The following is a 15,600-nucleotide window of genomic DNA, read 5'->3' as shown; positions in this document are numbered from 1 at the left end:
CTCAGCACCCCCAGCCTGCACCCTTCAGCACCCCAGCTCCCCTCAGCACCCCTCAGCACCCCTGGCCTGCACCCCTCAGCACCCCGGCTCCTCTCAGCACCCCCAGCCTGCACCCCTCAGCACCCCCAGCTCCCCTCAGCACCCCTGGCCTGCACCCCTCAGCACCCCGGCTCCTCTCAGCATCCCCAGCCTGCACCCTTCAGCACCCCAGCTCCCCTCAGCACCCTGGCTCCCCACAGCAACCCCAGCTCCCCTCAAGCACCCCGGCTCCCCTCAGCACCCCCGGCCTGCACCCTTCAGCACCCCAGCTCCCCTCAGCACCCCTGGCCTGCACCCCTCAGCACCCCAGCTCCCCTCAGCACCTCCAGCCTGCACCCCTCAGCACCCCTCAGCACCCCTGGCCTGCACCCCTCAGCACCCCTCAGCACCCCTCAGCACCCCTGGCCTGCACCCCTCAGCACCCCCGGCCTGCACCCCTCAGCACCCCGGCTCCCCTCAGCACCCTGCCCTCAGCACTGCCAGGGCCGCAGGGCTTGCCCAGAGCATCGCTGCGCACCGGGGGCCGGGCCATCGCGGCCTGCTGGCCTCACCCAGCCAGAGGCTTCTCCCCGGCCCAGCACTGATGGTGGGTAGCGAAGGGGCCTGGTGCTCTCCTGGGGTGGTGGAGGGCTGTTCCCCTGGGGCAGTTTTGCTTTTTAACGTGTCTCTTGTTGGGGGGGGGGGGGGTTTATAACTACAGGAGTCCCTTCTAAATTCATTCATCCTGCTGGGGCATCTTGTCCCTCGCTGCGTGGCCCTCCTTCATAACGTTTGTGAAGAGTCGTGTGGAGATTTACCCACCCAAGAACTCTTCCCCGAGTGCAGGGTTTAGCCTCTTTCATACAGCAGCACTGAAACTACAACCCACATTCTCACTGCAGTCATGCAGAAATTTAAAAGCCTCCGTTTCCTTCCAGGGTTCCCCCGTGCCCACAGGGGTCTGCCAGCCTCGTCTGCCATTCAAAGGCAGATAAGCTAACAGGAAGGACGCTGCCTCTTATTATGCAGGGGAGGCGAAGCAGAAAGATCTGCTGTGTCTATGAGGTGCATGTTAAATCAGCACAGAAGGGGCTGCTTTCCCTGTAGACTCCCAGCTTCTGACTGGACAGACTGTAGTTATCCATGTGACAAGACAAGTGTGGCTTCGTCACTGTCTTCCAGCTATCACCGCTCCTGAAATCATTTCTCCCAGCAAAGCCTATTTGCATAGTTATTACCAGGCTCCTTCCCGGCTGCGGAGGGCCTCGTTCAGTGCCTCCGGGATGGAGAACAAGGTTTAGCGAACCAAACCCAGGCTGACAGTCGAAAAGCACCTGGGTTTCGGAGCTCGCGCTGCCTGACTTGCTGTAGGCAAAGAGCCCGTGCCTGTCTGTACAGCAGAGATAATGAGGATGCTTGCCCATTTGATGGACGGGTGAATGAAGGCACAGAGGGAGTAGATCACCTGCATAAGAGCACACAAATGAAGCCTCCTCCTCTCTTAATACCCCTCAGCTCTCCTGTTACCTTCCCTGTGCTTTTCTTCATCAATTCTGTGCCTGCCATACACCCCTCGCTTAGTCCTTATCCCAAGATGCCTGCTGCACCCAAGTCCCTCCCTAGAGCTTACGATCCCCAGACATTTGTCAGCTCTCCCTCACCTCTGCTGCGCTCCGGCATTCCTGCCGCAATACACGTCGCTTTGGCCCAGCTGGAAGTTCTGGACCACACTTAGGATTGGCCTCAGAGTGTTAAATTCCTGCCTGGGATCAAGAACCCTGTTATGAGCGAGCTAATTTAGCAAGGGAGCCAAAGAGTTCTGCTCCAAGAGAGGCCAGGATGCTACGAGGGTGTCTGTGGAGCCTGCTGCCCCTGAGCACTGTGCGTTGCTGAGTGCTGGTCCCTGGCAGGCTGGCAGGTCATGGGCAGGCACGAAGATGCTTAGCATTTCCCTGACACTTCCGATGTGGAGCTCCCGGAGTGCACTGAGACGTGAAAGGATCCTCTCCCCATTTCACTAGTGGGAAAGGAAGGCCAGAGAAAGAAAGGACAGGTGTTGTACTGGTGTAAAAGAAGATAATATTGAAATTAGCTATCCCTCTCTGAAACGGGCCAGGTATGAGGCATCTTTAAATGGCTGTCGCTACCCATCTGTAGCAGAGGCTGTCTTGGTTTGATGATTTCACTAGAAAAATCACACTCCTGACTGAAATAGAGAAACCTGAACAGGACTTGTGTGTGGGACGGATCTCCCAGACAGCACTCTGACAGCTCAGCCCTACGTCCTTTGCAGCACAAGAGCACAGACTGTAACTAATTGTGGGAAGGTTTCATCTCAAAAGCTAATGTGAGACAGGCCTGAATTACCAGTAGTGCAGACACAAACAGAGAGACAGAGCAAAGCCATCTGGAGTCCCTGGGAAAGGCATCAGCTCGCAACGTGCCGATGGGGCAGAAATGACTCTTCATTCCCTTATATGAGGAATCATGATACAAACAGGGCTGGGGGAGGCCAGGGTAAATCCGAGGGGCTCACGCCGGCTTCACAGCCATCTTCCCTGCTCCCGAGCTGCGCAGACCTCTTGCCGGTCTCTGTATGTTTAAGGGAATTCAGTGCTTTTACAGAGCTCAGAGATAGACTTCTAACTGTCCTGACCCTGCCGTGGTCCAGACATACCATCTGCTTGAAAACAAGTTCTCCACGGCCGAGATGTTTCTCCGTGGCGAGTTTCCGTAGCCCTTGCCAGGAGCGGGGGCTCCACCTCAGCACGTTCCTGACTAGGGAGCAGTTTGAACCCAGTAGTTTGTTTTGATTCAAACTGAAAAAAAAACCACCCAGCCGGGACCTGGGGCTGGGAAGGAGAGGGCAAGGAAGTGGGCTGCCAGGGAGGGGAGGAAAGAGGCTGGGTGGAAAGTCACTGGATCTGGACGGGAGTGAGATCAGCTCAGCCCCTCCCTGGGGCTGCCGGGAAACAGTCACCAGTCTGACCATTTAACTGAGGGATATTTGAAAAGCTATATACAAACAAAAAAAAAAAAAAAAAGGGAGCGAATTCAAATGCTTCAGCAAATCGCTCTCCAAATCCCAGCTCTGATAGGCAAATTTGCTCTTGCTTACGCTGGCAGAAAGCTGGAAGACTGCCGACTTCCGACCCCGCTGCTTAAATCAGGGCAGGATTTGGCGCAGGCGACTTTTAAAACCGCCTGAAAATGCCATATCTCCCAGGAAGGCTTCCAGCAGCAGCAGTGCGGGACATGCTTCGTCCAGGCACCAGTTGGAGCCAACCCACACTGCCCGGTGCCATTCCCAGCCTGGATGGAGCAGCTGGGGAGGCTGGGCTGGGCTGAACCTGCCTTTGGGAGGCACAGGGCCACTTTGCAGAGAAATACCCTGGCCACCCACACCCCAAAAACCCCCACAACGTGGAGTGACAGCTCTGTCACTGACTTCAAGGAGGAAGAGCCTCTGGTGATGTAAAGAAAACTCCCCTTTGTAATTCAGAGAGTGAAAGCAGAGGCTGGCTGCCGGGAAGGGATTGCGAAACGCAGCGCTCAGACTGGGAGGATTTGCATGGAGGGAGTGGGGTGTACCGTGGCCGGGAATATTGCTGTGGTGGGGAGCTGGCAGGCAGGAGCGCTGGCTTTGGTTTGCAGCTGATAAAATATAGAAACTCAGTCTCCTACCACGTCCCCTTTGCCTGCCGCCCCTTTCCTGGTTACCCAGATAGCACAGGTATGGTAAATAACTGCCTGTTGTTCTTGTCCCTGGCCCGCAGGACGCAGAGGGGTGTTGAAACAGCTATTTCGGGACAGAATATCAATCTGCCTGAAACCTCCAGGTCATTCTGGCACCGAGGTGCGAACCCCTCTGTGGAACAGACTGTTTTCTCTAGAAGTACATGGGTCTCCTCGGGGTTTCTCCCTCTTTACCTAGGCAGGGATGAGCAATTATTCATGGGTCATGGGCTGTGTTTCAGAGCAGATGGAGTTTAGAGAAAAAACAGCTCATGTTGCTGCTTTCTGAAATAGCCACAGACATGATGAAATGGGGGAAGGAGGGGAACAGCTTTACACCGGGAATTCTTCCTTCTTGCCAGACAGGGGCACGCTGGAATGACTCAGCTCTGGTCTCGCTGGGCAGGTTGAGACCTTTGGCCCTGCTCGGCTGTGATAGCCAGGGCTGTTAAAGGGATCCAGATGCAGCAGGGTTCACCAGTGCCAAAATGCAGATGACCGTTTCAAGGGTCTGTCTCCTGAGGACCCACCGCAGGGCACAGCCAGGTAGGTGCTGTGACACATTGCAGACAAATCTGAGAGTGTCTGGGTGAAGGTGAGAGGGACAGACAGACCCAAGTAGCACAAAGGTAGTTTTAAACCTCTCAGAGGTGCAGTGGTGGGTCTCGTCCCAGCTCCCCTGTGTGCAGAGCAGGGATGGCAGCCTTGGTCTGTCAGAGGGGTTCAGCAAAGCTAAACCCTGAGAGCTTTGAGGTCTGTGGTGAGGGATGCTTTGCATTCACGAGGTAGCAGCTGCGTATTCAAGAACTGAAGCTCATCAGGGTGATTTTCTGCCAGGGCCTTGGGGAAACACTGGTTTGTGATGCTGTGCACTCTGATAATTTCTCAGATGGAGATGTCGTTAATGGCCATTTATGTCTCTCCAGGAAGACACCAGTGGCTGGGGAGGGCTCTCCCCAGTGTGCAAATCTGCACACACTTTCTGGGTTGATCTAGTTAGTTCATGTTCTGTTTGCCTCTCATGGTCCCCTGAGATGTGTTCAGGGAAGGAATAGAGGATTCTGCTTGACTCTGTTTTTCTCTGCTGGACTTAACAAGGATTGACATTCTTTTAAATGAAGAGCAAAAGGCAGGAGATGGGAGCCCTGGGATCAGAAATTCAAGGCTTTTCCAAGAGGATTGTTCTGATTTACTCTGCGGTTACACCTCCTCTCCCCTCCATCTTCCCATCCCACTCTGCTCCCTCCTAACACCCACATGCACAGCACAGCAATCTTCCACTCCCTGCTGTGACTTTCTGGGGAAGATGCTGTCATGTGAAATCCTGGGAAAGAGTTACTGGAGCTCTCTGAAAGCATCGTGCGTCCCTTGCAGAACAGGCCTACAGACGGAGGAACGCTGCGCTCCCCCTCCTCGAAATCCTGAACGCGCTGATGGATGGAGGTGGGGGAGCGGGGAATCATCTCGTAAGCTTGGGAGCCGCCTACACACATGGCAAGTCTTGTCAGCAGCTGATAAAAGAGGTGGGAGGTGGGGAGATTTTGAGGGGGAAGAACTTGGAGGCTCGTGTGCCCACGTAGCTCACCATCCTGTCTCTTCCAGGGCTCAGCCAGCCAGGAGGGCCAGGGGCTCGGCCCCGTCGCTGACACACATGCGTTGAAAGGACACCCCAAACAGGGACGCAGAGGTGACTGCCATCTACTTCAGCAATGACGTAAAGGTAGGGAGCGTTAAGCAATTACTTATAATAGTAATCTGACATGCTTTTCCCCTCTACAAAAGAAGCATTTCCTTTTGTAATAAAAGCACGGGCTGTTCTGATTTCTTTATACACCTGTTGTCCTGCACACTCACTGTACAGCTTTGGGGATAGGAGTAACAATGATCCCTGCTCTCGATTCACTCCTACTGGTGACCTGCTATCCTTAATGACAGGGGATTTATAACTGAGAAGGTTTAGCACAGTAGGGTGCTGCCATCAGGAGAGTGCTGGTCCGATCCCTACGCTACAAGGAAGCAGCCAGACTCCTTCCTCACCCGAGTTGTTAAACAGACAATTATGTGTTTGGTGTTGGCATAAATACAGGCAAATTAGTCACTGGAGAAAACCCCAGTGGCTGTGAGAGCTGGTTGTGGCTAGAAGGTGGGGGTGACGAACACCTCTGATAGCAGCAGGCAGCTGCTTGCCTGGGGCACGCTGTGCCAGGGTGGCGGTGGCCAGGCTCGGTGGGGAGAGCCAGGTGCCACCAGCAAGAGGCATGGAGGTGGTGTGACAGGGCAGGAACCCAGCAGTGGCTCTGGAGGTTCTCCTCTCTCCTCGCTCCCTGATGGCAGCTGTTTTTCGGGGTGCTCAGCATCTTGCAGGATGTGAGCAAACCTGGCCGCTGCAGAGGCAGCAAGGATCAAGGTGAAACCTTCATTCAGGAGGACCATTTGTGGAGGACTGAAGAAGAGTTTGTTCTGCCCTCAAGAGAGCAGATGCAGAGAAGCTAGAGCACTGGCATGGGTCTTGATTTCTGCAAGGGGAACAGAGTGAGGCACTGCCCTGGTTTCCAGGAAAGGAGAACAGTGTGTCACAGAGAAGGCATTGAAAAGACCTGAGGCTTCTGCATCAGCTTTCTGTCTCATTCTTGCAGACACGTGGGTGCTTGGGAGTTCAAAAGGCTGAACTGGAGTCTGTCCTGCAGCTGGCACAGGACAGGAAGCTGTGGGCTTCTCCTGCCGAGCCGTTGTTGGTGCATAGACCACAAACGGTGTCCCTGTCTCTGCTGGAGATCCCCGCACGGCTCAGCATCTTTCTCCCTCCAGTACTGATCTTTGCAGTGGGAGTGCGGGAACCGGAGCTGGACCGGGAGGCTTGGAGTAGGCACTAGCTCTAGCACCCAGACCCCCAAAGAGACACTGGCAGCCCTTCAGCAGCATCTCAAAACCTCACAGCATCTCTGACATCCTTTCCAGCTGGTGCGTCCTACAAACACAGGTAGGTCTGGGCACACCACCCATTTCCTCCACCTGACCCACCCATTTCCTATTTTCTGCAGACATGACAACTAGTGAGTTAATCCTGCAGGCCATAAACTAAGCTGTATTAGCAGACACCATCTGTCCTTTTTCATTTGCTGATGCACGACCTATTTTGCTGTGTAGTGGAGCAGGCGCTGCAGTTTCGGGGCTTCATGTTGCAGTGTCCTTGTTGCCAGGACGCTTGCTCACAGTGACCTGCTAATGGGAGAAGGCTCCAGTGAACTGAGCACCGGGGGGACCTGCTGTCATGGGCAGGTGGTGGCCGAAGCCTGTCCCTCCGGCTGCTTGGCCTCAAAGGCGGTTTGAGCCCCAGTCCCACACAGCACCAGTTAACACCTGGGAAGAGAAAGGTCTTAGCAGAACTTCCAAGGACAAGAGCGCAACTGCCCTCAGCAGGGTCTCTCCTGACCTAGAGCCCCTTCAGCAATGGCCATGGGAAGGTCACTGTGAAATAACACCCTCTTAGAGCCACCACCCAAACTTCACAGCCCTGCACTGGGGCTGGGGGACAGTAAAAGCAAAATAAGAAAAGTGAAAGGAAGTGTTTTCATCTTGGCAGGGGAAGAGACACATCCGCACTCCCTCACTTGCCAGGAGGTCACGGAGAGACCTGTCTTCAGGACCATCTGGGAGAATATTAGCATGGGGCTCAAACACTGCCGTCTGCTCCTGAGGACACAGATGTGGTACTTCTTTCCCCTGAGTAACAACCCTGCACTTCTTTGTCCTGGAGGCAAAGTTTCCAAAACACGTACCACCTCGGCACCTCCAGAAGTGCTGGAACGCAGAGATCATTCTCATACCAAAGCGGGGTTCATGGGAACAGGCCATGTGGTGTGCTCAGCACTCCAGCCATGCTGCTATGGCCTGGGGTCATTCCTGTGCTTTACAGGAACCGAGCAATGGTAATCACAACAGGACAGGGAAAGACAGGAAGAGAATTCTTTCTTTATCTCTCTAAGGAGATCTGGTCATGTCTTGGAGCGGTCTGGTGACCCTTGCCTGGGTACAGAAGTACAGACATTATTAAAGGTCATAAAACCATCAGAATATTTCCAAGCCAGTTATCTATCATATTTGACTTAACCAACTCTCAAAGCAATTCCAAAGGTTAGCGCCTTGCTGCGTGAAGCCGCATTTCCTCATGAATTTACCAACTTTTTATTTAACTCAGCGCTGGTGGCAGAAATTTTCCCTGAACTCTGAAGTAAAGAGCAAGGAAATTCTGTTGTCGTGTGCTGTTAGGAGTCGGAGGGAACTGAGCGCTGGGGGCTCGGTGCTAACACTCATCTGTTACTCAGAACCAGGGCAGTCGCCGCTCACCGACCTCTGCCTGGGATCCCAAAATCAGCCAGGGAGTTTTCAGCTCCCTGCTTCACTGCACAACAAAAGTGGAAGAGAGAGTGGAAGGAGTTATTCAGACTGACCTTGGCATTAGCCAGACAACTTCTTTCTGAGTTAGCTCAGTTGCACCATCTGGGCTTTCCGAGGAACTCTCAACCTCCTGGGTAGGATGTGGCCTGACTCCACCCACTCTTGTGCTGTCAGTGTCCTCCAAGTAGCCAAGGCTGGCTGCTGCAAGGCCGGCGCAAGTAAGTTGGTGTGGAGTCATTTCCCTTTCCTGCTAGTTCTGCTCTCTTTTCTTAGAAACTGGCTTAAGCTCTGAATCCTGGGGTTTTCTACCCTGCTGCAATTGGTGGCAACTTCTGCACAGTCTCGCTGCCTACAGAGATGCTTGACCCTTTCGCAAATGTTGCTAAGTTTCGGACACCCACACCTTCCAGCAGCAGTAAGCCCTGCTGTCTCCTTTCTGTCTTCACTAAGCTTTGCCCAGTGTTCCCTTGTCCATGCTGTGGACGCTCACTTGGCCTCTGCATCAGATGTGGCAAGAAATAATGATTTTCCTGCAAGATGCTGTGATGTCCCTGCCGCTCTCCTGCAAGCTGTGATCTGCATCCTGCACTGTGGGGCGAGGTGACGGTAGCCAGTGTCAGGATCTCTGTGCTAGGAACAAGGTTTACTTGCAGACTGACGGCTTGGGGTATAAATCCCCACAGGAGGACTGGTCCCAGCGTTTCTTATTTTTTTCTTTGTGCTTTGGGAAGAGAATTCAGTCAAGAATTGCATTGATCTGAGGCCAAGGAACAAACATCCCCCCTTCACAGGCCGCAGCCACAGGCCTCTCCTGTGCACCGTGTGAGGAGGAGGAGCAGGGAGGGGCAGTGCTTTGCCAAGACTAGAATGTACCCAAATCCGTGACTACTGTCAGGAGGTGGGAAGAGGAAGAAACAGCCCATGCGGTCAGCCCTGGAAAGGGCAGATCCTGCCGAGAACTGGCTGGGGAACATTCCCATTCTCGTAACCAGCAACAGCTGTCAAAAGGGGAAAAAAGAGTGATTCTGGACCCTGCCAGCAGCACCTCCCGTCTGCAGCCGGGACGGGAGAGCACCAGCATGCTCCCGGCACAGCCCTCTGGCCCCGCAGCAAGGAAAACGTGTATCATTTTCCAGAGGGCTGAGCCAGCACTAACCAGGTGGGAAACGTATGAGCGTCTCGCTTTGAAAATCAGCTTGATCAGGGTTCTCTTGTCTCAGATGACATCTTTCCCCAGCCTGACCCTTGGCTGCCAAACCCCTGCCCTCAGCCTGCGTTCAGTCCAGGGCTGCACCTCTGTTCTCTCTGCGGCAGAGCAAGGTGGGCAAGGGGAGAGGGGAGCTGTAGTTTGGCGTGCCCTTCATTCCTGGGCCAGTGTGGAAAGGTAAACAGGGTGTGTTTGCTGCCGACCCACCCCTTCGTTCCCCTGGCCTGATGCCATGACCACAAGCCCATTGTCTCTAACTTCTCGTTGAGCAGAGCCCACCTTTAACGCAGCCAGGAAAATCCTCTTCTCCCTCCTTCCTCTCCCTCACCCTTCCACCACCAGAAGAAACCCCCTTCCCTCTCTGGGGCTGATGTCACCTGTGGGTTGCCTTAGCCAGTGTTTAAGCAAACTTGCCCCTGTCCTGTCTGAGGAGGCTGGACTGTGCACAGCAGAAAATTGAGTAAGAGGTTTCTGGGGCGATCAGCGTGCACTGAGGCCTCAAATGCTTCTCCGAAACCAGGCCCTGCTGTTGCTCTATAGCATCCTTCTAACAGGGAGGCAGCAGCTACGACCGTCTCTCATCTGCCCAGCCCTGCCCTCTCTGATCCAGACTGCCATCCCTGTTCTCTGAGCCTGGAAAAGTCCAGTGCCGACCACTGAAATGGCAGTAGCTGCCAAGTGCCTCCCAGCTGTCTCCGAGTTACAGGATCCCTCCCCAGCATAAGCCCTGCAGTCTCTCAGGGGACAACTGTTGGCAGTAACAGCCCTATTTGAACAAAGCAGAGGCAGCCTGACTTTACATGGCCTTCCTCTGCCTTTCCTTGCCCCCCTGCCGCCAGGCATATTTGGGGAAAAGCCTCTCAACGCAGCGCAGACTCCTGCGCTTCCCACTGTACGTGCAGCTCAGCCACAGCAACATGCTGGGGTTCACATAGCTCTGGGTCCTGCTCCAGCTATTCCTGCCTACTTTCCGTGGATCTCCTGCAGGATTCACAGCCCAGTGCCCAGGGGTGCTGCCCATCCCCAGACACGTAAGAACAGTGCTCTCAGCATGGGATGAGCACCAAAATTGCAGCTGGAGGACCTGGCAGTGGACATGGAGCAGAGCCCTGTCCCTGGGCTGAGGACCAAGAATGCCTCTTTCCCATCCGACAAGCCAAGGCTTTGAGCCCTGCCAAACCCCAGTGTTTGTTCCTGCATTTGGCAGGCAAGGGATGGCAACAAAAGCATGTGTGAGGCAGAAAGAGGAGTTCCAGTGAAGGAGGGAAGTGGGTTTCTCTTGGGTCTCTGTGACCTTTTCTGGTTTGGAAATAACAGAGATGTGCAGAGATGCTAACAATACACAGCGAGGGTGTTTCAACTGCCCCAGCAGCAGAACAAACCCTGCGGCCTCCTTCAGTCAGAGGAAACTGGAGCCCAGAGCCACAGCCCAGCCTTTGGCTGCCTGGGATGAAACCAGTGGAAATCCAGCTCCAGGGAGTCAGTGCCTTCGCCTGTTTGCAAGGAAAATTTATTTGCAGCCGTGGAGCCTTACTATGGGCATCTTGTCTTCCAGCCCTGGTTCTCTGGGATACAGGTCCTGCTGTGTGATGGGAACAGTTTTTCTTCTGCTGGCAGCGGCTGAGCCAAATTCTCCCAGAGCCCATGGACTGGGATTTATATCAGCAATGCCCTTGGACATGGGGATCCCATTGACTCCGTCCTCACTGCCCTCCTTAGAGAAGCAAGCACAGAGAATGAGCTGTTGGGGCAGAACCAAGAGAGGTGCTGAGAGCGAAGAGAGTCAGACGGCTCCAGCCATTTCTCCGTGTGCTTCCAGCCCTTCTTGCTTAACCTCAGAGAGAAGCAGCAACGCTGGTAGGAGGAAAGAAAAGGAGCAGGGTTCTGCACAGGCTTGGGAATGCACCTAGATCTCCCCAGAGCCGAGAGTTAAGGCCACGTTTATAACAAAGACAGAAATGCTGATTTGGCCGAAGGGATAATATTTCCGCTGGAAACTAGAGAACTATTGATTACTCAAGTAACCTCAGCTATTAAACAAATGGCTACCTCAGCAGAAGGGAATTTCAGCCTGGGTTTAGGGAGAGGAGAGAGGGGACTCCAGGGCGGCCCAGGCAGCAGTGGGAACACAGCAACCTGCTCTCCTTGACTCAGCCGCTGCGCTGCCTGCTCACAATGGTACCAGATAAGGAGTGAAAACAAACACAAGGTAGGTGCCTGTGAGTGCCTGGGAGCGCCCCTGCCAAAGGCACGGGAAAACATTCACTGCAGCAGAGTCATGGCCAAGATGGATAGTGGAATAGGGAGGATTAAAATGTCTCCCAGGAGCTGGCTCAGCTCCCAGGGCCCTCTCTGGACACTGGCACAAGGGCAGCTCCTCCTGGCACCCCAGGCCTCTGCAGAGGCTCGCAGGTCTACAGCCCTCTTTTCCCAGGGGAGCTTGTGTCGCAGGCTGGGTACCAACACCCAGCAGAGCACAAGCTCCCATTTATTGTATATCTATATATAGATATTGTATATCTAACAGTGATAGCCTATGGTGGAGACCAAATGCGCAGGGAATACTGCACGGCCATGGAACAGGATTGGATGAAGGCACTAGGAGCACGTCAGAGACTCAGCTGCTTCAGCTGATGTACAGATGCCAGGCTGTGTAGTATTTATGTGATTGTCCCTTTTGCAGTGTAGGCAAATACAAGGGGAACAGCAAGGAGAGCCAGCTGAGCTGTGGAAAAGGTCAAGGACTAGGAGGGTTGACTTGGCCTTTCTGCTTGTAGGAGGTCCTGGTGCCACTCCCCCACTAAATTTTGAATAACCTTGAAAAAAATCAAGTTGAAACATGACTTAGAAGCAGTCCTAGCTGCATTAGCTGCTGGCCATGCAGAACTGCAACCTCAGGGACTGAAGCTGCAGAAAAGCAGCGCTAACTCCTCCCCACGCCCTTCCCAAACTGCGCCCGGGAGCCTGGTTCAGGCTGTCGGTGCCTGCCGAGGTCTCATTTGGGAGTGCCTGGGCCCATCCAGAGCTGGCTCCCTCCCACCACAGCTGCCCCGCGCAGCACCGAGGGCTGGCACAGAGAGCTGCCTGCCTGCCCTCTCCTCCCCTGCCCACCCACGTCAGAGGCATGAAACACAGCTGGCCACAAAGCCACCTGGGTGCCAGCACCGCAGCCCGCTCCTCAAACCCTCCAAGCGTGGGGCCTGCGACCCGCTGCTCCCACGCAAGTCCCACACAGCAGCACAAGCTGTTGCTCTTTGCGGAGTTACCACAAAATAAGCAGCAGTACGGCCACCCCGGGCCACTCCCAAATGCTCCCTATAGATAGACCCTGCATCTGTGACTTCGTGGGGGAGGATTGTGCATCTTGCAGCAATAGCCTTCCCAATGAAAGCATATTTATGTTCCTTATTGCAATTCTGCGCTCTCATGCACGCTCAAGCATTCCTGGCCGCATTTCTCCATGGCCCCACTGCTGCCCCCAGCCCTTTAAATGACATGTGAAACATGGGAAACGCGTGAAAGTTATTTCAACAAAACGGTTGTGACAGAAGCATCGGCCTCTCCCTGTTCATGGATTTCAAACAAGGTTTCTTAAGCCCTACTGAGTTTCTGCTTTGTGCTTCTTGCATCTCCACCCCAGTACTGGTTTCTGACACCCACAGGGGTTACCAGCAATGGGCTTCTGACTGCAGAGGTACTTTCCTCAGACACACGCTGAGGATCCTGACGGGCGAAAGGCAGGTTAGCACAGATTGAGTGGGTGCTAATGAACTCACTTCCTAGTTTGCTAACACACTGCAAGGCGCTGCTGCCCAGTCTATGTGTAGGTGTTGAGTCCATACACTCCCCTGCTGTGGAATCAGACCTGTAAACCCACCAGCTTTTTCAAGCGTTAAAGAATGAGCCCAGCTTTTGGATTAGGAAGAGAGGAAATTCACCCCAGGGCCATGGGCCAGCACAGCGCATAGGTACCGCTGGGATACTGCAGGGCACAGAGGTGACCATCACCCCTCGTTCTCTCCACTAGCAGATCGGATCCTGTTATGCAACCGTTACGCTAAAAGGCAATATGACATCCAGAGCGGTTTCAAGGTCTTTGTTATTTTGCCTTCTAGGTCTGCAGATCCCCAGGATCCACATCCAGAGAGCACCCGACAGTAACTGTGCACCTGGCTGCCTTCCCCAGAACTATTGCTTCCTGCACAGTCAGGGTAAGTGCTGAGGCTACTGGAGATGTGCAGTTTAGGATTCCCACCCCAAATGCATGCTGCTGGGCTCGCTCTGCCGTGCATCAGCTCTGCTTACAGCCTCCTGTTAGCTAGACGCAGCTCAGGGGGAACCAGGTCTCCAAACTTATTTCATCAATGATTCGTGCTCTAATCCCAAGAGGGAACTTTGGTCCCCTTCTCCAGAGAGGGACCAGGGCTGCTCCCCAGTCCCTTTAGCCCATCCTGGAATTTCCAGTACTCCTGGCTCTTCCCAGAACAGCATCACTCACACACACTGGTATCCTGGTATCCACATTTGCAGCTTCTGCACCAGCCAGCCAGGCTCTGACCTGCTCTCACCATCCAAGAACCAAGCCCTGCTGTGCCAGGCTGTTAGGGCATTGTATATTATTGCTGCTGCCCGAGAGCCATCCCACATCAGCACGTTAGCCAGAAAGATGCCAAGGCAGGCTCCAATCCTGCAGCTGCTCACAGAGCCCACCCTGACCTGCTGCCCCCAGAGCATCTCTTACCTCACCCTGGAGCCCGCTCAGGATGCAGCTCTCTTCCCTCCGCAGTCTCCCTGGCTCTCCCTTTCCCACTCCCCTTCCCTCTGCGCCACCTCCCCGGTGTGATGTCAGCGCAGCCCTGCCTCCGCAGCCTCCCCATCACACCCCTCCGTGCCAGGCAGCCGCCCATCACACCCCACTGCTGCTTCGCTTCCCTTCCCAACGGTTGCCACAGCGACAGGAGGGGGAATCCCATCCTCTGGTCCTCCACCTCCCAGGGCCTCGCTTGGTATCACCCACTGCAGCTCTTCCTAAAGAGCCTGGAGACCACGGGAAGGACAGGGCGACAACAGGGAACAGCGGCAAAGGCCAGCGATGGCCTTGGGGGATGCTGTGGCTCGACACACCTGGGAGGGAAGGGAGAGCAGGGGCAGTCAGGGGAAGCAGGCTCAGACTAAACAAGCACTCACCTTCTCCGCAGCAGTTAACCACGCGTGTCCCCAGCGCTCTTCCCACCTTTCCACCCCCTCCACTCACTGCTCTCAGCCAGTTCTTTGTTCCCCAGCCCCACGTGCTCCTCCTGCTTCGGGGCTGTGCACACATGGACCATGATTGTACAAACTCTCTACAGATGAGGGATTTGCGCTACTTGCCCACAGCAGGCACTCTGTAGTGACTTCTCCTCGCTCCCAGGTCGAGGTCAGAGATCAGGTATTGATCAGAAACTTAAGACCAGCTCCAAACCACGCCATCAGGAGTCGGTAGACTCATCATTACTAACCGCAAATCTACAGTGAAAGGTTTTTCTGCAATCTCTCTTTCGCAGATGGTTTCATCGGGAAAGGAGAAGGGCAGATACTGTATTTTTAGGACTGCAGCACATTTTTTAATGAAAAGAGATGGCCCAGGGCTTTTCATCCCTCCCTCCCCCCATCCAAGATGCTTTTTCTTTTCAGCAGAAATATTGCTGCATTAGAGAACAGGTCACTTCCTCTATCAGTGAGAATTCAGTGTCCTATTTGATGCTGGTCCTTGTGCTATAAATAGGAATTCTCCCCTTTTATAGTTGCTGAATAATTGTGTGTATGAAATATGAACACAGTTTTCAAAAGAGTGCCTGATAAGCAGCTTGCTGGAGTGAAATAGTTGAACAGAAGGAATTTACAGCACCTGCAGAGCATCACGTGCTGTGGAAAACATTCAAGGTCAACATGACAGAGACAGGTCACAGAACAGATCCAACTACAGAGGACGTGAGCTTGAGCTAAACAGCCTCCCCACAGCAGCCTTTCCCACAGCACCCCAACAATTCATTTCACGCTCCAGACTCAGGTAAGGATCAAACAAAAGCAGCCCAGCTCAGAGGAGCCAAGACTTCTCCATCCCACATACTAGAAAGCCAGGAGGAGCAGGCAGAACAGGTTTTTAAAACAGCAGCAGGCAAGTAGTAGAGGACAATCCCAAACAATGAGAAAGAGCATAGTTTAACATCCATCATCAAAAGAAACAAGGGAAGAACACCACA

The sequence above is a fragment of the Pelecanus crispus genome, chromosome 16 (assembly GCF_030463565.1).
Source record: "Pelecanus crispus isolate bPelCri1 chromosome 16, bPelCri1.pri, whole genome shotgun sequence".
NCBI lineage: Eukaryota > Metazoa > Chordata > Aves > Pelecaniformes > Pelecanidae > Pelecanus > Pelecanus crispus.
The sequence above is the reverse complement of the archived record's forward strand: the minus strand, read 5'-3'. Positions refer to the sequence as shown.